The sequence below is a fragment of the Pinus tabuliformis genome, chromosome 1_2, assembly GCF_031772625.1.
Source record: "Pinus tabuliformis cultivar Carrire ecotype Pingquan chromosome 1_2, CPIR1, whole genome shotgun sequence".
In the NCBI taxonomy this organism is placed as follows: domain Eukaryota; kingdom Viridiplantae; phylum Streptophyta; class Pinopsida; order Pinales; family Pinaceae; genus Pinus; species Pinus tabuliformis.
In genome coordinates, this window is record NC_142298.1 from 27,130,922 (window position 1) to 27,157,370 (window position 26,449).

At 37.6% G+C, this 26,449-nt stretch overlaps 1 pseudogene; it reads left to right on the forward strand.

Annotated features, from left to right (window-relative positions):
• The first annotated feature begins 306 nt into the window (after nt 1-306).
• Nucleotides 307-26,421, forward strand: LOC149204189 (pathogenesis-related 5 protein Cup a 3-like; annotated as a pseudogene).
• Nucleotides 26,422-26,449: the final 28 nt, after the last annotated feature.

A 26,449-nucleotide genomic window follows, 5' to 3' on the forward strand; every position in this document is an offset into this window, starting at 1 on the left:
AGAAGAGGAATTAGCGTGGATTTTGAGGAATAGACTGCGCGAGAGCGCCAGAAAGCCCGATTAGCGCGGGATTTTATCGGGAAAGTAGCGCCAATTGAAATACTCTAAGCGATTTTCAGTTAGCGCAGATTTTCCGCTCGGGGTAGCGCCAAGGGATATGCGAATAGCGTGAACTTCGTTTGGCGGTTTGCAAACGGTGCAGATCGGCGGAGTTGCAGACCCGTCCGAGAGAGATAGATCGGGAAAGCGCTAGAGGAGATCTACGAGAAACTTCGACTTCGTTTGGCGATCTGCAAGGGAAGTAGAATGGACGAAGTGGCAGATCAATCCGGGAGAGGTGGATCGGATCAATTGTGGCCAGATCATTGTTTCGGCTGTGTTGAAAACGCCGAATTCACTCATTGGAGCGGGAGTGCCAGACACTGCAGATCGATGGCAGAGGTGACAGATCGATCTGACAAGTATTGTTTTTTTTTTTGTTGTTGCTGTTAAGAAGATTCACAATGAGTAATACGATGGAATCTTATCTTAACGAGTCTGGTAAACTCAACGGGTCTATTTTCACGAATTGGAAGTTTAAGATCCAGACCCTGCTCGAAGGTGCGAACGCTTGGAATATAGTGACAGGCGATGAGCAGAAGCTGACTGCAAGCACGCAGAAGGAAGACTGGGAAAAACGAGAAAAAAAGGCTAAGGTCCTGTTAAAGATGTCTGTGAAAGACAATGTCATTGCACACATCAGAGACTGTAAAACGTCCGCAGAGATTTGGAAGAAAATCAAGAATCTGTATGAGACCCATAATACAAATAGAGTTTTGGCTCTTAAAAGCAAGCTATTTTCAATGAGGATGGACGAAAGGGAGTCTGCTACTGCATTTGTCGCGCGAATTAAGGATGTTAAAGACGGATTGGTGGCCATTGGAGTGGCGGTGGCTGATGAAGATCTTGTTGCAATTACAATGAATGGGATGCGTGATGATTTCCAAACCTTCATCACTGGAGTCTTGGCAAGGGAGAAAACACCCACTTTTGATGATCTCACTGCGATCTTGTAGCAAGAGGAAGAGCGACGGTAGAATCTGAATCTGAACCCCCAAAGTGACGATCTTGCGCTGCTGGCAAAACGACGACTATCTAAAGGGAAGTAGTCACAGCAGCAATCAGTCCAGAAAGGAGGAACAACACATAAACATCACTGTCATAAAGGTATGCTTGCAAATCATTCTGAAAAGAAATGTTTTTATTGTGGAAAAAAGGGTCATATACAGAGAGATTGTTATCATAAGAGGCACGCTGATGAAGCAAGGAGGAGACAGGCAAATCCAAAACACAGAGGATATTTTGTTGAAGAAGAAGACTTAAGTCATGAATTTCGACTATTCACAGTCGACTGTGCCCTTTCTGCATCAAATGAAGATGAAATCTGGTATGTCGATTCCGGAGCATCCTCTCACATGACAGGTAATAAAGAATTTTTCGACAGTCTTGAAGAAATTATAAATGGATCAAAAATATATCTAGGCGATGATAATGGATATCAGATTAAAGGTCATGGGGTGATTTCAGTTAAGTTACCAAATGGAAAAATTAGTCACCTTTCAAATATTTTATATGTACCTGGAATAAAGAAAAACATGATATCTGTATCCATGATGGTTGATCAAGATATGCATGTCGAATTCTTCAAGACTCACTGTGTGATAAAGGATTGCAGGAATGAAATTGTTGCAACAGGCATGCGAGTTGGAAGCCTATACAGATTGGATGCAAAAAGTATATCAAAGCAAGCCATGGTTGTAGGAGAGTCGACAGTTGAACAACTCTGGCATCAGAGGTTTGGTCATCTGAATCTGCAGGATCTCATGTTGTTACAAAATAAAGGTATGGTCTAAGGTCTCCCCATCTTTCGTAACATTCAGTTAAACTGTGATGGTTGTGCCTTAGGAAAGATGCACAGAGAACAGTTCCCTGTGCATGATAGGAGGAGGCAAACAAAAATCTTAGAGCTAGTGCACATTGATGTAGGTGGTCCCATGCAGAAAAGGTCGCTAGGGGGAGCATACTAATTTTTGTTGTTTTCTGATGACTGCACTAGGTATACATGGGTTTATTTTTTAAACAAGAAAAGTCAGACTTTCCAATGTTTTATAGATTTCAAAACCCTAGTGGAAAGACAATTTGGAAAAAGTATTAAAATTCTCCGATCTGATCAAGGAGGAGAATACAAATCAAAGGAATTCATGAAATAGTGCAAATCTCACGGGATTGTTCAGCAGTATACAATGCCACACACACCACAGCAAAACGGTGTTGTAGAGTGTAAAAACATAACCCTGGTAGAGTGCACAAGGAGCATGCTGCAAGGTAAGGGTGTATCTAATACGTTTTGGGTAGAAGCGATAAATACTGCTGTATATTTGAAAAATAGAAGTCCTACTAGGTTTCTTGGCTTCAAAACTCCTTTTGAAGCCTTGTATGGATTTAAACCAGTAGTAAATCACTTAAGAGTCTTTGGGTCAAAGGCATTTTCACATGTACCCAAAGCTGATAGAAAGAAACTAGACCCTAAGGCAGTCAAATGCATCTTTGTTGGTTATGGCACAGAGTTTAAAGCATACGAACTGTTTAATCCTGAGTCTCGTAAGACATTTGCAAGTAGAGATGTAGTCTTTCATGAACAGGTACAGGAAAGGAAAGCTGATGTTGGAGATGATTGGCACATTCCATTTCTGTTGGAGGAAAGCAGCGAGGATGAAAGGGAGCAGGAACAGGAGCAGAAAGAAGAGAATGAGGAAGAACAACAAGAAGGTGAAAGAGCAGGCCCAATTATTACAGAAGGAAACAAATTTGAGGTAAGTCCCCTACCAAGAAGGTCAGGTAGGAAGACTCAATTACCATTGAAGTTGAGAAACTATGCTTTGATGTCAAAAGTTTTGAACATTATAGAGCCCTATAATTATAAAGAAGCTAGTCAATTTGAGGAATGGAGAGCTGAAATGAATGAGGAGATGGAATCAATTCTTAGAAATAATACTTGGGAATTAGTAGAGCTGCCTAAAAATAAAACACCTATAGGAAGCTAGTGGCTGTTGAAACCAAAAATGAATGCAAACGGAAGTATAGATAAGTTAAAAGCTAGGTTGGTTGCAAAAGGATATTCACAGAAGGAAGGTATAGATTTTGATGATACTTTTGCACCCGTAGCAAAGCTAAATACAATTAGAATGCTTATTTCTTTAGCTACTAAACGTAATTGGGAATTACACCAGCTTGATGTTAAATCTGCATTTTTAAATGGAGATTTAAAAGAAGAAATTTACTTAGTACAGCCAGAAGGATATGTAAAGCAGGGGTAGGAACATCTTGTTTGCAGATTGAAAAAGGCTTTATATGGTTTAAAGCAAGCACCCAGGTCTTGGTACGAAAAGGTTGATTGTTTCTTTATAGAGTATGGTTTCCATAGAAGCTTAAATGACCCAACATTGTATACCAAGTACAATAATCAGGGGCAGATTATTTTGATTTCTTTGTATGTGGATGACATGATTATAACAGGAAATGCAGATGATTTAATCAAAGGAATCAAAAGGCTTATGGCACAAGTTTTTGAAATGAAGGATCTCGGAAGCCTTCACTATTGTATGGCATTAGAAGTATTTAGAGATACTGGGAAAACTTTTCTTACCCAAGGGAAGTATGCGAGAAATCTGTTGGAAAAGTTTGGTATGGATCAGTGTAGAGCAGCAGCAACACCTTTGCAGCAAAATTTGAAATTGAGCAGTGACGATGGCACTAAGGAGGTAGATGCCACAATGTACAGACAGCTAGTTGGCAGCCTTATATATCTTACAACAACCAAACCCGACTTGGCATACTCAGTTAGTGTATTAAGCCAATTCATGTCAAAACCGCGTGAAAGTCACTGGACATCAGCAAAAAGCGTGTTGAGGTATCTTTGTGGTACTGTTCATTTTGGTATTTTATACACTGAAGTATCTGATGTTACTCTAGCAGGTTTTTCAAACTCAGACTGGGCAAGTAACCTGGATGATCGCAGGTCCATCACAGGTTATGCATTCAACATAGGTTCTGGGGTCATAGCTTGGAGCAGCAAGAAACAGAGTACTGTAGCTCTGTCATCATGTGAAGCTGAGTATCAAGCATTGTGTGCAGGAACGTGTGAAGCGATCTGGTTGAGAAGGCTTCTTAAAGATGCAGGAAAAGAACAGAAAAATCCCACTTCCATCAAAAGCGACAACAAGAGCACCATTAAATTAGCATACAATCCAGTGTTTCACAAAAACACCAAACATATAGACACTTAGTTCCATTTTTTTAGAGAGAAAATATAGTCTAAAGAAATTACTGTTGTATATTGTAAAACTTGTGACAATGTGGCTGATATTTTCACAAAGCCTCTTGCACGAGTAAAATTTGAATTGTTTAGAAAGATGCTAGGAGTCCAGGAGAACCCTTTCTCCATTAAGGCGGGGAGTTGAGAATAATTAATATTATTTTGATATTAATGGAGAAAATAGTTACGTTGTTGTAACTTTCTCCCCAGTTTAGGATTAGTTCCTATAATTATGGGGTTTGGGTGCAACTTCCTATTTCCTAGTATTGTATTTAATGATGTAATCTTTGATTGATTGGGAATAGAGTGGACGAGAGTGATCTCTCAAGTTTGATGAGTGTAGTCTCCAGGTGCAGGCCACACCTGAGAGCTACATCTCTTTCTTTTCAATTCTGTTCACATTTTATCTGATGGGGAACTCCGAGGGCTAGATGAACTTAATTTAGAGAAACATTATACTACACTCGAAAATTTATGGAAACCATAACCTATAATTTGGAGAGGTAGAAAGTGATAAAGGATTGGCTGACGCACCCAAGCTTGACTGCCCAGCCCTCTCCCGCTCAAGGGTTACAAAGTCATAAAATTAACATTGCTCATTTCTCAAGACCGAGATATGCTCAAAGATTACAAATTCATAAAATTAACATTGCTCAAGACCAAGATACACTTAAGTGGGGTTATGAAATTGTTGTAGTTTCTACAACCTCATTTAAAATTTTCCTTATCTTTAAATTTTTGGAGCCTCTTTAGATCATGTCATCTTTCGTTTCAAGCCATTAATGTCATGCTCGATCATGTTATCTAAATGTTCAAGTCTTCTTAAAAAAACGTAAGTGTCCATCTACTTGCTTTCACATGCGAAGTTCTTAACGTCTTCACAAGTGCACATGCAAAGATAAACTAAGTGAACTTCATAATGACCATGCTGCACACTCTTTGTTAGCAGTCAATGTACAGTCCATGCCAATAATGATTGTGCAGTCTTGCCAATAGTTATTGCCTAATCAGTGATTGCGCAGTCCCCGCCAACAACGATTGTACAGTTCACTATCAGTGATTGCATAGTTCCCAATGATAGCAATCCTCTGCATATAGTGATTGAGCATTCCTGCTTGACAGTGAGATTATACTTCTTCAGGTAAAAACTGTCACAGTGAGATTATAGGTCTTTTATGCAAGCATTGGGTTGGCAAAAAAAGACAAGTAAACTCGAGTTGTTGGTCTTTACTAAAATTGCATTCAATATACACAACCAAATCATATCCTTCGACGAAAACAAATTACAGATAACACCTTTGAAAATCCAAAAGGAATTCAATATACAACCAAATTCCATCCTTGGACGAAAACAAATTATGAATTAACAGCTTTGAAAAACCAAAAAAGAAGGCGAAAATAACACATGGGCAGCGACGCCTATTATGGACCGGGTAATCACGTGGCCATACTTTCTAAGTTACTGATTTTGGTAGAAGTCTTAGTTATTGATTTTGGTAGAAGTCGGGAGTTTATAGGGATGTTTGGGATTTAAAAAAAGGGGTAATTTTGAACCCTACTAATGCTGCTGTTATTTTTCAAATCTCTGCCTATTCATGTAAATTTTATGGCCAAAAGAGGGCTCCGAAATTTTCGACACTGCGCGCCAACAAAATACAATAATCTTATCTGAACTTCATCCGTGTTTCATACGCTACTCCTCGGTTCATGTGTGTGGATCGCTACTACCTTGTCTATATATATAGTATGTGACTGGCCTGTGGTATCCATGCATAAAAGCTAAGCAAGCTCATTTGCAATTGATTGCGCTGTGTTTGAGTAGTGTTTGTTCATTGTATTGTGTTTAACTTGCTTCCTGGTCTTAGCAATGGGGGGAAGTCCGAAGAACAATAGATATTTCGGTTTCAGTTGCAACAACTCTAGCTTTAGGATTACTGGTTTATCTTCAAGGTGGCACTCCCCCAATTCAAATCTACTCTATTTTATTAGAATTACATTAACGAGCGATGTCTATATCTTACTTATATGTCATCAATAAATATGTGTTTTCTTTCCCAACCGCAGGAGTTGAAGCTGCAACATTTGTGATCCAGAATAAGTTTTCGTTTACTGTGTGGGCCGCGGGAATTGCCGTAGGTGGGGGTCAAGAGCTCACACAAGGCCAGTCACGGAGTGCGGACGTGCCCACAGGGACAAGTGCTGGGATATTTTGGGGACGTACGGGCTGCTCTTTCGACGCATCTGATAAAGGCAGTTGCAACACTGGTGACTGCGGCGGCTTGTTCAGTTGTCAAGCTGCTGGACGGTCTCCTGCAACGCTGGCTGAATATACTCTGAATGGGGCCAACGGTCGAGGCACATATGACATCTCTCTCGTGTTGGAATATTAATTCCAATGGCAGTGCAGGGACAGCGACGGCAGCACAGCGGCAGCGACTAGGGACACCGCCGATCAGCGATCGCTGATGATCGGATCGGCGAGTCGCAATGGAGGACTTACAAAGAGGTCGGGACCTTTATATCTTGTGATATGCGATTGTGATCGCATCACATGGGCATATCACTATTGGGGCTTTCAAAGGGTCGGGCCTTTTCCACATACATATTGTCGATGCAGTAACCAGACCCGATGGTTATATAATACTATGTTGCATATTTTTTCAGTTCCGCCAGCGGCCATTTTCCCGTGTTTTCAATGTTTTCCAAGCTTAAGTTAATATCCATCGCATCGGTGGATATCGCATCAGCGGGTCGCAAATCGGCATTTCGCTATCGGGGAAACCAAGGGTGCTCAACACTTTCATATATGCGCGCTATGCGATGTGTCGGACCCGATAGAATCCCAAATCTCCCGTGCATATACTTTCAAGTCTGGTTTCCGCCTGCGATAGTGTAACGACATGTATACGTGAATTTTGCCGCCGTTTACTTCAGTGAAGTAATCAATGGTATTTACTCCGGTTGGTAGAATATAGGTAAAAGACTTTCAATTTTAATGTTTTTTTTATGCACGGAGGTATGGCAAATTAAAAGAGAGGTATGGTCATTTTGTTAAAAATATACGCAATGTAAACTTGTGTGCATTTTTTTTTGTTGATTCGTTGACCATGTATGGTATATGAAATGTAATGGTAAGAACGCACAGTAGTGAAAAGATGAAGTTGAAGTGAAACTAGAACAGGGCAAGTAATGTTTTGAGTGCTGGAAGTTTTTTTTTGTAATATGCAAAGTGCATAATGTGAATTTTTATTACAGCAGTATATGTAAAAGTCTGTTTTTATAGCAGCAAATGAAAATGAGATTTTCACACACAGTAGTGTAAAATCTCAGGAGGAGACAGAGTAATATTTTGTTGTTGAAATATTTCTTTTGGTGAATCCCTCTGAGTGAAAGAGGATGAATTTTGTATAAGGAATTTTAATTTAATGAATAAAAATCTCTTTATGAGTGTGTAATACTCTGTTCTCAGAAATAAATTAAAGCTTCCATGTGCTAAGATCTTGGAGAGAAACAGAGCATTGTCTCTGTGTTCAGTTTATTTTGTTTTTGGGATTTTAACACAAAAATCCCCTTCAATGGTATCGGAGCAAATCCAGGCTCTTTGAAGGGTTCATAGAAGCTGAAGGAAGGAGTTTTTTTTGCTACAACAACTTCTCCAGAATAGTGAAGTCTGAGGCAAAAGAATCCAAGTCAAGGATTTAGAAGCATAGCTGAAAATGCAAGGAATGGCCAGCACAAGCACTAGCATGGGTATGTTTAATACCCAGCTCCCATAGTTTAATGGGAAAAACTATGACTATTGGGCAATAACCATGAGAGCCCTATTTGCCTCACAAGATTTATGGGAACTTGTTGAAGATGGTTTTGAAGAACCAGCAGATGAAAATGAGTTTAATAGGTTAACTCAGGTAGGGAAAGATCTATTGAAGAGTAACAGGAAGAAGGATTCAAAATCCCTTGTATTGTATCAGTCAGTGCATGAGAGTGTGTTTCCAAGAATAGTAGCAGTCAAGACATCCAAAGAAGCATGACAAACTCTCAAGACAACCTATCAAGGCATGGAGAAAGTGAAGACAACAAAACTACAGCTGCTGAGGAAAGATTTTGAGAACCTGTGCATGAAGGAGTCAGACAATATTGACTCATTCTTCAGACATGAAATTGGTCTGGTCACAGAGATAAGGACTCATGGAGAGACTCTTGAAGAAAGGAGGATTATGGAGAAAATATTGAGAGTCCTACCCTCAAGGTTCCATGTGATTGTCACCACCATAGAAGAAACAAAGGATCTCTCAAACTTTTTAGTTGATGAACTTCATGCATCATTGATAACACATGAGCAGAGATTGAGTAGAAATGAAATTTCATCTCTAGAACAAGCCTTCAAGGCCCAGATGTCGTTTGGAAGAGGAAGAGGTCAAGGCAGATAAAGCAAGAGAGGAAGAGGCAGAAGCTAAAACAGAGGTGGAAGGAACTATCCAACAACTGCTCAAGGAAGAGGTAGAAATCCAAATCAGAACCAAGCCCAAGGCAGCAGCCATCAAAGTGGACAACATCATGCTCAAGGACAAAGGTATGAAAAATCCAATGTCCAATGTTATTATTGTAAAAAATATGGACATTATGAAAATGAATGTAGGAAGAAGCAACATGATATGAATAATAGATCTAGTGCAAATATCACTAGAGAAAAAATCATCCAAGATAATGTGATGTTAGCTTGTAATATGGCTGAAACAAATAGTGATGATATATGGTTTCTAGATTTCGATTGCAGCAACCATATGACAGGAAACATAGCCCTATTTTCTCCTTTAGATCAAAATGTGAAATCACAAGTCACACTTGGAACTGATAGCAAAATTTATGTCATGAGAAAAAGAGAGGTAAAAATATTTACAAAAAAAGGTGAAAGGAAAACCATAGCAGATGTCTATCATGTTCCTGGAATGAGGTGTAACCTCTTAAGTATTGGATAGCTTGTTCAAAAGGGGTACAATGTGTTCTTTGAGAATGATGTATGCACCATCATGGATAGAGCACCCAGCAAATGATGTATTGCTGAAGTGAAGATGACAAGGAATAGAATGTTCCCTCTCAAAATAAGGGCAGATTTGAAAAACAAAAAAGTAATTGCAGCAGTTATCCAAGAGGCTTTCCAAAGCATACCAAAAGATGAAAATTGGTTGTGGCATTTGAGATTTGGACATCTCAACTTTGCAGGTCTTAACTTGTTGAGTAGAAAAGGAATGGTAAGGGGATTACCATTGACAGAGAAACCGGACAGCCTTTGTGAAGGTTGTATCTTAGGGAAACAACACAGATAAAGTTTTCCATCAGAGAAAAACATAAGGGCAAAGGCACCCTTAGAGATTGTCCACTCAGATTTATGTGGACCAATGCAAACCCCATCTTTAGCAGGCAACCAATATTTTCTAACATTTATTGATGATTTTACAAGAAATACTTGGGTTTATTTCTTGAAGAACAAAGGTGAAGTGTTTGAAAAATTCTGAAATTTCGAAGCATTTGTAGAAAACCAAAGCGGGTTGCATATCAAAGTTTTGATAAATGATAGAGGAGGTGAGTATATCTCCAAGGAATTCCTAGATTTTTGTAGAGAAAATGGAATTCATAAGCAATTTACAGCCAGGTACACCCCGCAGCGAAATGGAGTTGCCGAAAGGAAGAATAAAACAATCATGGATATGGCGAGGAGCATGTTAAAGGCAAAGCATTTTCCAAATGATTATTAGGCTGAAGCTGTACACTGTGCAGTATATATTTTGAATAGGTGTCCAACAGAAGCAGTCATGAACAAAGTGCTGGAAGAAGCATGGAGTGGGAGAAAGCAAGGAGTCACCCACATGAAATTTTTTGGATGTGTGGCTTATGCACACATTCCAGATCAGCGAAGGAAGAAGTTGGACAGAAAAGGGGAGAAATGTATTTTCATTGGATACAGTGAGGAGTTCAAAGCTTACAGGCTGTATATCCCATCTACCAAGAAGTTTTTTGTGAGCAAAGATGTTCAATTCATCGAGGAGGAAGCTTGGGATGGAAGCATAGAGAAAACAATGAATGTTAAAAACTGTTTGTCTCATGATGAAGATGATGAGGAGATGGCTGAAATACATCCCCAAACAGTAGCGCCAATACAAGGACGACAAGAGACACCCTTGAGGAGAAATGAGAGTTGTTCTCCAAGCACACCACAAGGAGGAAATTCAAGTGCATCTTCAAGCACTTGCACACCAAATGAAAGGGGTAAGAAATTTAGAAATTTAAGAGACATTTATGATGAAGATATGAATTCATTGTTTGCTTTGTATTTTCATGTTGATGACCCTATTCATTTCGAAGATGCAATTAAAGATAAGAAATGGATAGAAGCTATGGATGAGGAGATCAATGCCATAGAGAGAAACAAGACATGGGATTTGGTTGAACTACCAAAAGGTAAAGAAGTCATTGGAGTCAAATGGGTCTACAAGACCAAAAGTAATGTTGAAGGCAAGATAGAAAAGCGCAAGGCAAGACTGGTTGTCAAGGGATACAAGCAGTAGTATGGGAGAGACTATGAGGAGACTTTCGCACCGGTTGCAAGAATGGAAACCGTGAGAGCAGTGCTGTCCATAACAGCTCAAAACAAGTGGAAATTTTACCAAATAGATGTGAAGTCGACATTCCTAAATGGAGTGTTAATGGAAGAGGTTTATGTTGAACAACCTCTAGGCTATGAGAAGAAAGGGCAAGAGCACAAAGTGTGCAGATTGAAGAAATCTCTTTATGGGCTGAAGCAAGCGCCAAGAGCATGGTACAGTAGGATAGATTCCTATCGACTAGAAAAAGAATTTGAGAAGTGTGTGGGAGAACCCACCCTCTACATCAAAGAAAAGGATGGTAAAATTATGATTGTTGTGTTGTATGTTGATGATGTTATTTTCACAAGCAATGATGTTTATCTTATTGAAATTTTTAAATCAGTCATGAAAGAAGAATTTGAAATGACTGACATGGGTTTGCTAAGATACTTCTTAGGAATAGAAGTATATCAAAATGAAAATGGAATTTTTATCTCATAGGAAAAATATGTAAATGAAGTGTTGGGCAGATTTAACATGCAAGAGTGCAGGGCAGCAATCACTCCCACAGTGATGGAAGTAAAACTCAGCAAAGAGGACAGTAGCAAGGATTTTGACCCTAGTTTGTACAAGAGTATAGTTGGCAGCCTTATGTATTTAACTGCAACTAGGCCAGATATAATGTTTGCTGTTAGTTTAATTTCCAGATTCATGGAGAGGCCAAAAGAAGCACATTGGCAAGCAGCAAAAAGAATTTTGAGGTATGTCAAAGGTACTAAAATGTTTGGAATTTTATATACTGTCTCAGAATGTTTAGATTTAATTGGATACACTAATAGTGATTAGGCTGGAAGTGTAGATGATCGGAAAAGCACATCCGGTTATGTTTTTCACATGGGTTCAGGAGCCATTTCATGGGCTTCTAAGAAATAGCCTATTGTGGCGTTGTCTACAGTTGAGGCTGAATATGTGGCAGCTACAGTAGTAGCATGTCAAGCAGTTTGGATGAGAACGATGTTAAGGAGCTTAGGCCATGAGCAGGCAAAAGCAATGATGATTTTTTGTGACAATAGCTCAGCTATTGCATTATCAAAGAATTCAGTGTTTCATAAGAGAACGAAACACATTGACACAAGGTTTCACTACATAAGAGAATTGGTAAGCAATGGAGAAATCACTTTACAACATTGCAGGACTCAGGAACAGGTTGCAGACATTTTGACAAAGCCATTGGATCAAAAAAGCTTTGAGTTTTTGAGGAAGTGTTTGGGTATGACTGAATGCCCAGCAGTTGAAATTAAATGAGAGTGTTAGAATATTTATTCCAACTGCAGTGCAGGACAACGACGGCAGCATAGTGGCAACGACTAGGGATACCGTCGATTAGCGATCGCCGATGATCGGATTGGCGAGTCGCAATGGAGGACTTACAAAGAGATCGGGACCTTTATATCTTGTGATATGTGATTGCGATCACATCGCATCGGCATATCACTATTACGGCTTTCAAAGGGTCGGGCCTTTTCCACATACATATTGCCGATGCGATAACCAGACCCGATGGTTATATAATGCTCTGCTGTATATTCTTTCAGTTCAGCCAGGAACCATTTTCCCGTGTTTTCAATGTTTTCCAAGCTTAAGTTAATATCCATCGCATCGGCGGGTCGCAAATCGGCATTTTGCTATCGGGGAAACCAAGGGTGCTCAACACTTTCATATATGCGCGCTATGCGATGTGCCGGACCCGATAGAATCCCAAATCTCCCGTGCATATACTTTCAAGTCTGGTTTCCACCTGCGATAGTGTAACGGCATGTATAAGTGAATTTTTCCGCCATTTACTTCAGTAAAGTAATCAATGGTATTTACTCCGGTTGGTAGAATATAGGTAAAAGACTTTCAATTTTAATGTTTTTTTATGCACGAAGGTATGGCAAATTAAAAGAGAGGTATGGTCATTTTGTTAAAAATATACGCAATGTCAACTTGTGTGAATTTTTTTTTGTTAATTCGTTGACCATGTATGGTATATGAAATGTAATGGTAAGAACGTACAACAGTGAAAAGATGAAGTTGAAGTGAAACTAGAACAGGGCAAGTAATGTTTTGAGTGTTGGAAGTTTTTTTTTGTAATATGCAAAGTGCATAATGTGATTTTTTATTACAGCAGTATATGTAAAAGTCTGTTTTTACAGCAGCAAATGAAAATGAGATTTTCACACACAGCAGTGTAAAATCTCAGGAGGAGACAGAGTAATATTTTGTTGTTGAAATATTTCTTTTGGTGAATCCCTCTGAGTGAAAGAGGATGAATTTTGTATCAGGAATTTTACTTTAATGAATACAAATCTCTTTATGGGTGTGCAATACTCTATTCTTAGAAATAAATTAAAGCTTCCCTGTGCTAAGATCCTGGAGAGAAATAGAGCATTGTCTCTGTGTTCAGTTTATTTTGTTTTTGGGATTTTAACAGAAAAATCCCCATCATCTCGTTGATGGATTTAATCTGCTTCTCTCCATAACTCCCTCAGACTCTAGCTGCCCAACCGTTGATTGCAGCAGCAAAATAACTGCCAGCTGCCCTAGAGAATTGAAAGTGGTCGATGGATGCAATAGTGCTTGTGCTGCTCTGAATACTCCCATCCATCGACCACCTCTGAGCTGGCACCCACTGTGCTGGCACATTTTCAAACCAACGCTCGCTAATTTTCAAACGATCCCTCGCACCAAACATTCATTTGCTCCATTCACCCTTCCAGAACATGTCCTCTGCAACCGTCTCCAGCATTCCCTTCTCCTACTCGCGGTGCTGATGAGATTAGAGCCCACATCGACGGGCTATTATTTGTTATATAAGACACTCCTCTCCCTGGCCTGCTCTAATCTCATCTTCATTTACATATTCTAAATCACTAGAAATTTTTGTATCCATTCCACTATGATTGAATTCCATTACTATGTGTTTGAACGAGAAAATGTCTCATCATCACCACCGCAAACATAATGAGCACAGGAACCACCATAGCAGACACCATTAGAACGAAGAGGAAATCAGAAGGCCGAGAATTGTTTACTATGGTGAACCGGCAGCCCAAGGAGCAGATCTGTACATTGTATACTACGAGAGGGCTATGAAGGAGCAGAAACATCATAAACAAATGGAGCATGTAGCGGAAGTGGGAGCAGCCGCTGCAGGAGCGTTTGCAATGGTGAGATATCTTTTTGAGTCCTTAATCTCAATTTTCAACCCATATACAAACCTGAATTTATTCTAATATACCATAGGTAATTCTGACAGAGATCTATTAAAAATAAAGCAATACATATAGGGGATATCACAGAGATCATGATGGTTGATAATGCCAATAAATTCGATCGATGGGATTTAAAGTTTAAACTTGTGATTTTTTTGGTAAACCACTGTTAAATTTAACTTGATTATTGATTTCTGCAATATTTCGTAATAGGATGAACTGAAATATTTCCATAATTTGCAACTAAGGGAAGGATTAGCTTAAATTATCAATAAGATAATGATAACCGTTATAAAATGAATGTGAATATTGATATAATATTTTGTGTATGTAATATGAGATGCACGAAGCAAACAAGGATCTAGAGCATGCTCATAGGCACAAGATTGAGGCAGAGATTGCAGCAGCTGCTGCAATTGGAGCGACCGGGTACGCCTTGTACGAGCATCACCAGACGAAGGAAGGTCATGGCAAAAAACAACACCACCATCATCACCACCACTAACTGCCCACAACAAAGCATTTAATTTAATTTCCTTCTTTAGCTAAAGAAGTTGGTCATTATTTGATCACTGGTTTCAGCTTCTTTTGTTTTTTGAACTTTATATTCAGTGTGGCGTTATGGGGTTCAGATGAAAATTGAAATTGAAGTCAACTGATTCATCTGTCTTCTTCCATATTTTCATATCAATGTGTTATCATGTATGTGCCTTTCAGATCCATGAGATTGAATCTGTTTGAATCGGTTTGTTTTGTGAAGCGAGTAAAGATTTTATTGTGAATAATCCATCACATTGTGAAACAGTTATCATATTATTGTGAATATGGAGTTTCTGATTCTTCAACACTGTTCCAATATTTTATTTAAGGTAGAACTTGTAGAATTTCAAAAAAAAATGGAGACTGATCAGAGTCAGGTTAAACAATTTACTTGATTTTTATTAATCAAATTACTAAATATTTCCAAATTTTACAATCCTGTTAAATTCAACTCCACCATGAAGACTTTAACATGAACACAATTCACTTTCAGAAAAGTCATTGACAATGTTTGCATTGCATGAACCCAAAAGCCTTTTAAATTGTGAAAGGCCACCATGGAAAATGTTTGCATTGCATGAACCCAACAGCCTTTTAAATTGTGAAAGGCCACCATGGAAAATGTTTGCATTGCATGAACCCAAAAGCCCCTTAAATTTTGAAATGTTGATATCATGAAGGCAATGTCTTTAATCGTAACTCTGTAAAATTTATCCCTAATAGTTTTTGCTATATAAACATCGAATCGATGATACTCACGCTTTATAAAATGGATTGAATCTTGATCAGTCGAGCACAGCTTTTGGGGTTTGAAAAAGGCATGTCGGACGAGAGAAGAAGAATTTGATACCAGGTCGAAGGGATATTAGTATTCGGAGAAATGGTCTTGTTATGGGAATCCATTTGAATAAATAGGACCTATTTTGGTAATACAAATTAAGATAGAATCTCAGTTCCTATGTGAGTCAGGATGTGGGCTCAAGCAACATAATATAATCAAACAACTTTATTCATCATACTGCAAACAAATTGGCAGTAGTATGGAGTAATTATGAAATGTGGTCCTTTGTTTATAATATTTCTGTCATGCTAGAGGCTTCCTCCCAGTGTTGTCTCATAATAAAAAATTATAATGTATCCCTGAATATTCTAGTCTTTTCCAATGCTAATGGCTTAATTTTCCCTTGTACTGGGGGCTTGGATGTTATTGCTACTTAATAGCATAAAGTAGCAATTAATTCAAAAGATTAGAAACTACAATTTCAGCATGGGTTCTTCAAGTTGTTGCTTCTCAATTAGACCATCTGATCAGCGTCTCCGGCATAAGTTCAGTATTTAGCCTTTAAATTTCCCATATTTTGAAAGGTTTTTGAATTTTTTGTTCCTTCTCATATACTTTTTAAATTCACCTATTTTGAGCTTGCTCCTCAGGGATCAAATGGTACATCACTTGAGTTCCTGAGAACTGATACAGATTAGTACTTTTTTATTTAGTAGTTGTATTTCCTTTTTTTCCACATAAATCTTCATCTCTCCACTAAAAACAGCTGCAAATTAGAAGATAAATGGGTCTATAGACCGACTGCAAAGGACTGCCCGTGATAGAGAAACGAACTAGAGTTTTGCTGGCTCGTATGGTATATGAGAGGGGTTTCATATTTGAGGGTAGAATCTGTTTATGATAAGGACATATTGTTAACTAATGTAGATTCTAAAACAGAGGATGGCTTGGAACAAATGGTATGGGGGGAAAGAATTTCCTAGTTCTCATTCTCCAGGTTTAGATATGAATATGGCACCATTTTTCTTGTCCTTGGGAGACCTAGTGTATGTTTAGGTGTTGAAGCAATCTTAATGTATGTTATGAGGTGGCGATTTTCAACACCATCATAGCAGAATTTTTTCACAATCAATGAATAAAAAACAATGAGAAATCCACTGGCCATGGGCAAATGGGAATAAAGTCGTAAATAAAAGCAAAGGGAATCAAAGGGCAAAAGAAAAAGGAAAAATGCAACAGCTTGGACTTGTGGACAAAACTGCAAATAAAATAAAAATTCCAGGCCACTTCAGCAGGAATGGCTTGAATAGTTTTGAATCCAGTGGACCTCTATCTATCTCGCAATTTCCTCAGAGTCTTCACGAATTTCCATGGACTTGTTGTGCAATGGTTAGTGATCAATGTGGATAATGGTTTCCTTGCTCATCAGATAGTGCTTCAACTCCTTAACAACTTGAACCAAGGCATAGAGTTCCTTATCATATGTAAGGTAGTTCAGGACAACCAACCCACCACCCCCCCAACCCCTATGATACATATTAGAATGATAGCATACTGACTTACTCCTTGCCATCAAGACCACTCCAATAGCATATCCACTTTCACCTTTCTCCAAATCAGGACATGCCACTAAAATGGGTCTTGGAAGCCAATTCCTCCAATTTTTCCACCCATAAACTACCAAGATAGATGTCAAATTATATAATAATCCAATCCAAATGACCTTTCTTCATTGACAATTAAGATCATATTGATTTCATTTCATTGCCCCTTCTCATCAATCACAACAGATGGCTATCAACACGTTACATTCAACAAATATTTTCTAAGTTATCCTTATTGTAAACCTTTTCAACAAATTATTCAAGGGAAGGAACACACTTAGGGCATGATAGTTAGGGAAAATTTTGTTCAAGAGTAGGTACGCAAAGAATATTATTATAAATCCTTGCATAAGTTCTATTTATGTTAGTTTGGTTGGGGGTTCTAACATCTTCTTGGACACTAAAGCAATTTATTTATTTTCCAGGTAAATCAACTTGTTTCTCTTTTGGAGAACATGATAACACATGCAATTTCCCATTTCTAAAATTTTGAAAGTGGCACTTCAAAACCCACCCCATTTCAAACATCCCAATTACCTGCCTATTTCCCCATTCTAGGTATAATAGGGATAATTCCAAAACAGATCGAAACAAGCAAAGTATTAAATGCATCATTAATCTCTGCCTAACCAATGTGATAGAAATGGCTGGTAGGTATTTAACCATAATTAGAAATAATGAAGGGCTTTGTTTGCAGAAATAATCCCAGAGTTGCTTTTGCAAACTGGCGTACAACTTGTAGGCTTGAAAACAAATGCCTGTGAAATGTTGCATGTTCCAATGTCTTATCAAGTAAGTTTTGGTCCTTCTATGCTTGTTCTACATTGTTATATCTCTTTTGAAAATCCTCTCTTTCACTACGTTCTGCTTCTTAGATAGTAGTTGAGTTCAAAGTCAGGAACTCATAACTTTGCAAAAACTGCAATTTTATTGCCCACTAATTTTCTCACTCTTGACTTGTTCTTGTAAGATTCGTATAAGTCCACATATCCTCATAGTCTCCACGAATTTGCATGGACGAGTTCTGGGCACATTCTCTTAAATCATTTCCAATGAGAATAGTAGTACTCGCTTATGCATACGCAGCAGCAAAAGTCAATGTTGCAGTAACCTGCAATAGTGAATTTTTAGGTGAGTTTTTTATGAGAGAATTAGTAAATCCTGCAAACATAATGGATCCACTGCTTGGTTTAGTAAATTTCTCCTTACCCAGTCAGCTACAACAAAAGACTGACAACAAGAGAATTTCGTAGACTGGGCTTTACAAGCAATGCATATCCATCAATTATTGCCAGTGATAAGCTCCACAAGAATCTTGTAGGTTATATGGTTAATTTTTGAGTTGTTTACAGAAATTTGTGGGGGCACACATTTGGGAGAGTGTTTGTTGTTGCAGCAACATTAAGAACTTAAACCTAAACTATGTATAGACAAAAATATGATTGGGTAGAAGTATGGTGCATCTAAATCAATGATATGGATGTTTTTGTTGTTCCTGAAGGGGTTGCCCTTAATATTGCATATCGACATATGTCCAAGATCCCTAAAAAAAACATGCTAATATAGAAATGGATTCTAGACAATCTACGTAACCTTTAGCTTAGCTATAATATGTCTTCCATATCAAAACTTCCAGTGGACATTATTACCCCGAAAAGGTAATTGGCTTGATGCAGAAAGCTTTATTCTCATGGAAAAATCAAGCTGCATACACTTGTCGTGTTAAGTGTGAATGGACTTCTTCAACAAGGCACACCAAATATTACCTCTTTTCCGACATCCAAAATGTAAAAAAAAAATGATAATGAAACCATGAACCAAATCAAGCATTCCATAGCTGTAGCAGTTTCATATTTTGCACAGTGTTTCTAGGCACATTCTCTTAAATCATTTCCAATGAGAATAGTAGTACCCACTTATGCACAGGCAATAGCAAAAGTCAATGTTGCAGTAACCTGCAATAGTGAATTTTCAGATGAGTTTTTAATAAGAGAATTAGTAAATCATGCAGGCATAATGGATCCACTGCCTGGTTCAGTAAATTTCTCCTTACCCCATCAGCTACAACAAAAAGACTGACAACAAGAGAATTTCATAGACTAGGCTTTAGAAGCAATGCATATCCATCAATTATTGCCAGTGATAAGTTCCACAAGAAGGGCCATTGGATTGTAGGTTATATGGTTAATTTTTGTGTTTTTTAGAGACATATGGGGAGGCACACATTTGGGAGAGTGTTTGTTGTGCAGCAACATTAAGAACTTAAACCTTAAACTATGTATAGACAAAAATATGATTGAGTATTTCTAATGCCTAACTCTTCTTCTCTCCACTCTATTTTTATTGAAAAGTGGAATGCCTAGATCTTCTCCTCTTCACTCCAATCTTATGAAAGCTTAGTTATTGCAGACTCCAATAACCATATTAGATTAGTGAAAAGTGGAATGCCTAATTTTGCTCCTCTCCACTCTGCTCTTATGAAAGGTTGGCTGATGCAGATGCCTAATGGCTTTCACCAACCACGTCTTAACCTACTGTGCTAGCTCATTTACGTATTTACAATGTACTAAACTACTCTTCATCATTAGTGACATCCACCATTCCAAAGGTGGGAATGCTCAGATAAGTGATATGTTGTTTATACAGATAATCTAAAAGTTGTTATGGGATTGGCATGAAATACAAACTAGCCCAATAGTGCTAATTGACAGCCTAACTGCACCATGGGAAGAAGAAATAATCTGTTAGGATAATCAATAATTGGGCCTTGTACTGAGAAGGGTTAGTCTACTGTTCTAGCATGAGAATATCTAACATTAATTTCATAGAATCATAAGCTTCAAACTTCATAAAAGCATGTAAGAATTTTTTTCATACCCATAGTAATATTTTCTATATTTTTTTAAAAGAAAACCATGGTTGATAAAAACTAACAACCTAGAGATATATGCAACAACAGTCACATATATCATAAACTCATCCAAGATGTCTAGACATTCATAGTCTAGTCTAGTACATAGTATGGTAGAACAGTCTAGGCTGCTCTTTTTTGCCTGTTCTAAAGAGCAGTTTGCTCTTCCTCTTCTTTGTTCACTGAACAATCATGTCATGTTATACATTGTCTGAATTCATCTAAATGCTAATTATCTGGTGTCAGGGCCTTCTCATGTTATAATACAATCTAAACTGGGCCCTCTCATCTTATGTACAAAGGCAATGGAGGTTGAATGACTATCAAAACAATGGAAGTAGAATCAGAAAAAAATTGTTTTGTTTCATTGGACTTTAAACAATTGGAGAGCTCTGATAATTAAGTTCAACATCCATCATAGATATAAGTGGTGTCCAATCTCTCCTTCTTGGACTTTTCTTGCCTACATGATTTGACTTCCCTGGATATTGCCTCTTGTTGATGGAGATCTGGATAAGCATAGGAGTGTTCTCTCTATTTGGAACCCTCCACCCAATGCAATCCCTCTTTCAAGATGTGAGCAGTAGCTCTAGAAAACACTAACAATCAACTGCAATCAGAATCGCTGGATATAGCAATGTTTTTGAAAATGTAATAGGAAAAACCATTTTCCAAGATTTCTTTAGTCAATCTTACTAAAAGATGATAATTTGAAATCCTTAGAATCCCAGATAGCATGGCAAGGTTTGTCTTAAATGGTTCATTTCTTCTTGTCGTGCTACATACTCATTTTCATGACCATGCATGCATTATTAACATGAGTGTGCATTATTAACTCTTTATGCTAATAGAAAAATAAATATGATTTCTTTATGCCCAAAGTCTTATCATTGATATTTGATTTTGTGTTATTTTTCAAGGATGTGCATTCAAACTTGAGGTAGAATAAAAATAATCAATTTCAATCAGGATATTTTATCATATTTCATATTCTAACATGAATCTATTTTGTTGTTGTCACTATGCATGCTTCTAAGCTCACGGAATAGTGGAAAAGTGGACACTGTGTATTGAAGTATCATGTTGCCCAAATCCGAGTCGAGCAACTTTAAAACTTGTTCTTCACAATGGGGAAAAAAATCATGTGGTTTATAGAATATGGGAAGTGCAGGGAAAGACAACCAATAACGAAGCATACTACATTACACTTGTTGCAGGATTAAAAGAGGCAAAACACAATGGGGTCAATTACATAACAGTATTGACAAACTCATATTTAATCTGTAATCACATGGAAGGCATCTACAATGTTTGTGCAAACAATTTGAAGCCCCTCTACAGAGAGGCAAAAATATGGAGTGCTCGATTTAATTCTTTTACGATAAAGCACCTTGCGGAGATCCATAAAATGTCTGCTGATCTAATGGTTGGAGCAATCTCAAGTGTAGATGTAGGTGCTAGAGATGATTTAGCATCACCATTCATTCCATTGGCAAACATGCATCAGCATCAGTATAGGTCTCGACTATGTGTATACACTATGGTTGTCATTTTTCTTGGGACTCTCATACCATGGTTCTTTCACTAAAGAACCCGTTAATGTACTTTTTTTTTTCTCCATTTTGTAATATCATTCACCTTAAATGTCTACTCATGTTATAACATGCTTCATGTGTTCAGTTATATACATTATATTTGAGGTGAACTAATTATTCTTAACCTACCAGTGGTTCAACAAAGATTATTGGAGCTCCGTTTGAATTTCATTTTAATTTCAAGTTTCGGATGCTGCCTCTTTAATACCATCTTGAATTCCACCTGGATGGATGCCATGGGAATAATTGAAAGTAACAAAATAGGGTTATTTACATCTGGTTTGTTGGTTTTCACAACATTTAAGAAGTATAAGTCATTTCTGATGCAAACCCTAGCTATATCCATATCTATATTATGACAAGCCGGAAATAGTTGATGCATGATGTAATGTGAGATGAAGAAGCTCATACCATGAAACCCTCCTAGGAACATTGATGCATAATAATGACAAATGTTGACATAGTAGGAAGTGAATTTTCTTAGGTACATGCTTTGCCCTAGAATGATGCAATGTACCCATATATTAATGAAGCCCTAGATGGCCATGATGCCTTTGAAGATGCCCTAATCCTAATAAATAAAGAAAACAAGTGAAGAAACACTCATCTTTGGATATTGCCAAAAAGATTAAAAATATGGAAGCCCTAAACATTGTCGAAAACATAATGATAAAATCCTAAAGTCTGCCACAGATAAAATAATGATTACAGTTCATATATAATCTTACTGATAGAATACTAATATTAGTTAAGGATGAAAATAACACCATCTTGTAGAAGACACTTTCCCCTTTCGAATGAGCTATTACTAGCTTTATAACTCCTCTTAGATTGAGAGAAATTGAATTCATAAATTAGAAAAATTAGTATTGCTAAAATGAATTATGTAGGCTCATGTTCCTTGGCCAAGTGACGTGTCATTTCATTAAAGGTAAAAAGCTAGTACAAATATAAGCTGGAACTGGGCATTCCTCCCATCAACCTCAGTGAAGAACATCACAAGAAGACAAATAAGAGGGATACAAGCATGACATAAGCCGAGGAGATAAAAGCGAATACTTTTTTTTTTGGTAAAATGCCTTTTAGGAATTAATCATAATATTACTTATAAAGAAAAATAAAAAATATATATTGACTAAGTAATATTATTTCGATGCATAGTATTGAGGGAATTAGAATATAAAAATCTTTTAATAAGAAAGTTTGATTTACTGTTTGAAAAAGGCATAGAGAATTTGTTTTTGTGTATTTACATGGGTTTGGAATGTGCATGGTAATAATCTTGGATATTTGATGAAGAGCTCTACTTATCTGTGAGTGTTGTAGTTCTGGGGTGTTATTTTGTGTCTTCATGGGCTTCATGGGATTCTTGAATGTTATTTTAATGATCATATCATGTTTTTATTTTTTTCTAGAAAATTTTTGGGCATTGGGGTTTGCCTGATAAATATAATTTGTCCATTCGCTACCCTGTAAGCAAGAATGGGAATTCTTATATCTTGCCACTGCCACACAAACAGCGACTTGACATGTACATATTTTACCCCTGTTTGGAATTGAACATATGACCTTTGTGGAGAGAATTACATGTTCTTAACTGTTAGGACGACTCACGTTGTATGTGTCATGTTTTTATTACATGGCAGTATTAAATAATAAAATAACTTTAGGCATAATGTAATAAAGTAACATGTTATATGAATCTGCAAGATTAAGAGATGTTAATTAGCTGCTAGTTTTGTTTTAACATTAAGTTGCATAGTGCATAGTATGAAGCTCAGAAATTGTAACAACAATCAGGGTCCAATTTACAACCCTTGATATGGCCACAAAATTGGACTTTTCATACTAAATTATGCTAAATTAAAAATCTGGTGTGAAAGATGAAATTTCTCAAAACTGGAAACAACAGGCTCACCCCATAGGTAGTATATCTCAAAAAACTAGTTTCTGGAATGAAAACCAAGAAAAGATAAATTTGCAGAAATAGGTTGTGGATTCGTACCAACCCATAATCTCTAACATCAAAACTTTGAAAGAATGGATGAGAACACAACAGGGATTGTTTAAAGAGAAAGCACAGATAGCAACACATCCTTGCTTATTGGGTTCCCCAGCTTGCGGAGGTTTAAGGAATGTTACAAGCCAAGTTAAATAAGAAACATCTTCATTGGTACAAGGAATTTAGCCTTAGAGTATAGGGATCAAATAATGACTAACCTCTTCAAGAGATTCTATCTTAATTTATACTACCAAAATAGGTCCTATTTATTCAATTGGATTCCCATAACAAGACCATTTCTCCAAACCCTAATATCCCTTCGTCCTGGTATCAAATTCTTCTTCTCTCGTCTGACATGCCTTTTTGAAACCCCAAAATCTGTCCTCGACTGATCAAGATTCAATCCATTTTATAAAGCGTGAGTATCATCAATTCGATGCTTATATAGCAAAAATTGTTAGGGATAAATTTTACAGAGTTACGATTGAAGACATTGCCTTCATGATATCAACATTTCAAAATTTAAAGGGCTTTTGGGTTCATGCAATGCAAACATGGTGGCCTTTCACAACTTAAAAGGATTTTGGGTTCATGTAATGCAAACATTGTCAATGGCTTTTCTCAGAGTGAATTGTGTTCATGTTAAAGTCTTCATGGTGGAGTTGAATTTAACTGGATTGTAAAATTTGGAAATATTTCGTAATTTGATTAATAAAAATAAAGTAAATTGTTTAACCCGACTCTGATTAGTCTCCAATTTTTTTTGAAATTCTACAAGTTCTACCTTAAATAAAATATTGGAACAGTGTTGAAGAATCAGAAACTTCATATTCACAATAATATGATAACTGTTTCACATTGTGATGGATTATTCACAATAAAATTTTTACTGGCTTCACAAAACAAAATCGATTCAAACGGATTCGATCTCATGGATTTGAAAGGCACATACAGGAAAGCACACTGATATGAAAATACGGAAGAGGACAGATGAATCAGTTGATTTCAATTTCAATTTTCATCTGAACCCCATAACGCCACACTGAATATAAAGTTCAAACAACAAAAGACGCTGAAACCAGTGATCAAATAATGACTAACTTCTTTGCTAAAGAAGGAAATTATTTTAAATGCTTTGTTGTGGGCAGCTAGTGGTGGTGATGATGGTGGTGTTGTTTTTGGCCATGACCTTCCTTCGTATGGTGATGCTCGTACAAGGTGTACCCGGTTGCAGATTGCAGCAGCTGCTGCAATCTCTGCCTCAATCTTGTGCCTATGAGCGTGCCTGGATCATTTTTGCTTCGTGCATCTCGTATTGCATACACAAAATATTATATCAATATTCACATTCATTTTATAACGGTTATCATTATCCTATTGATAATTTAAGCTAATCCTTCCCTTAAGTGTAAATTATGGAAATATTTTTTTAAGCTAATCTTTCCCTTATAATTTTTTAGGAGAGAAAAAACATCCTAGTTTATATTTATAAAGTTTAGTATACATACAAAAATATGTAGCAAATAGTTCCAATCTAACAAATGTCCAGAAAAAACAAAACCTAAATTACTGAAATATTTCAGTTCATCCTATTACGAAATATGGCAGAAATCAATAATCAAGTTAAATTTAACAGTGGTTTACCAAAAAAATCACAAGTTTAAACTTTAAATCCCATCGATCGAATTTATTGGCATTATCAACCATCATGATCTCTTTGATATCCCCTATATGTATTGCTTTGTTTTTAATAGATCTCTGTCAGAATTAGCTATGGTATATTAAAATAAATTCAGGTCTGTATATGGGTTGAAAATTGAGATTAAGGATTCGAAAAGATATCTCACCATTGCAAACGCTCCTGCAGCGACTGCTCCCACTTCCGCTACATGCTCCATCTGTTTATGATGCTTCTGCTCCTTCATAGCCCTTTCGTAGTCTACAGCGTACAGATTTGCTCCCTGGGCTGCCGGTTCACCATAGTAAACAATTCCCGGCCTTCTGATTTTCTCTTCATTCTAATGGTGTCTGCTATGGTGGTGCCCGTGCTCATAATGTTTGTGGTGGTGGTGATGAGACATTTTATCATTCAAACACACAATAATGGAATTCATTCACAGTGGAATGGATACAAAGATTTCTAGTGATTTAGAATATGTAAATGAAGATGAGAATAGAGCAGGCCAGGGAGAGGAGTGTCTTATATAACAAAGAATAGCCCGTCGATGTGGGCTCTAATCTCATCAGCATTGTGTGCAGGAGGAGGAGTGTCTTATATAACAAAGAATAGCCCGTCGATGTGGGCTCTAATCTCATCAGCATTGTGTGCAGGAGAAACGAATGCTTGAGAGTGTTGCAGAGGACTTGTTCCTTGAGGGCGAATGGAGCAAATGAATGTTTGGTGCAAGGAGCAAATGAATGTTTGGTGCAAGGGATCGTTTGAAAACTAGTGAGCGTTGGTTTGAAAATGCGTCAGCATGCCCGCTCGGAGGTGGTTGTTCACTCGTTCCCGGAAGTTGCAGTCGAGGTCCCGGAGAAACCATGGATGGCATGGGCGTGTATGTATGGTGAGGCCTTTATCGGGTGCATGAAAGACCCGATAGCAGGCTGATTAGCTCTTGCCCTGCCCAATAGTGCTGCACGGGAGACTACGCCCGCAACTGCCCTCCCACCAACTATTCCAAGTTCTTCAAGGGGCTGTGTCCACAGGCCTATAGCCATGCCAAAGACGATAATACTAGCACCTTTACTTGCACTTCTGGTGCTAATTATAACATCGCCTTTTGCGGTTAATAAGAGATGATAATATGCTTCCCACTAA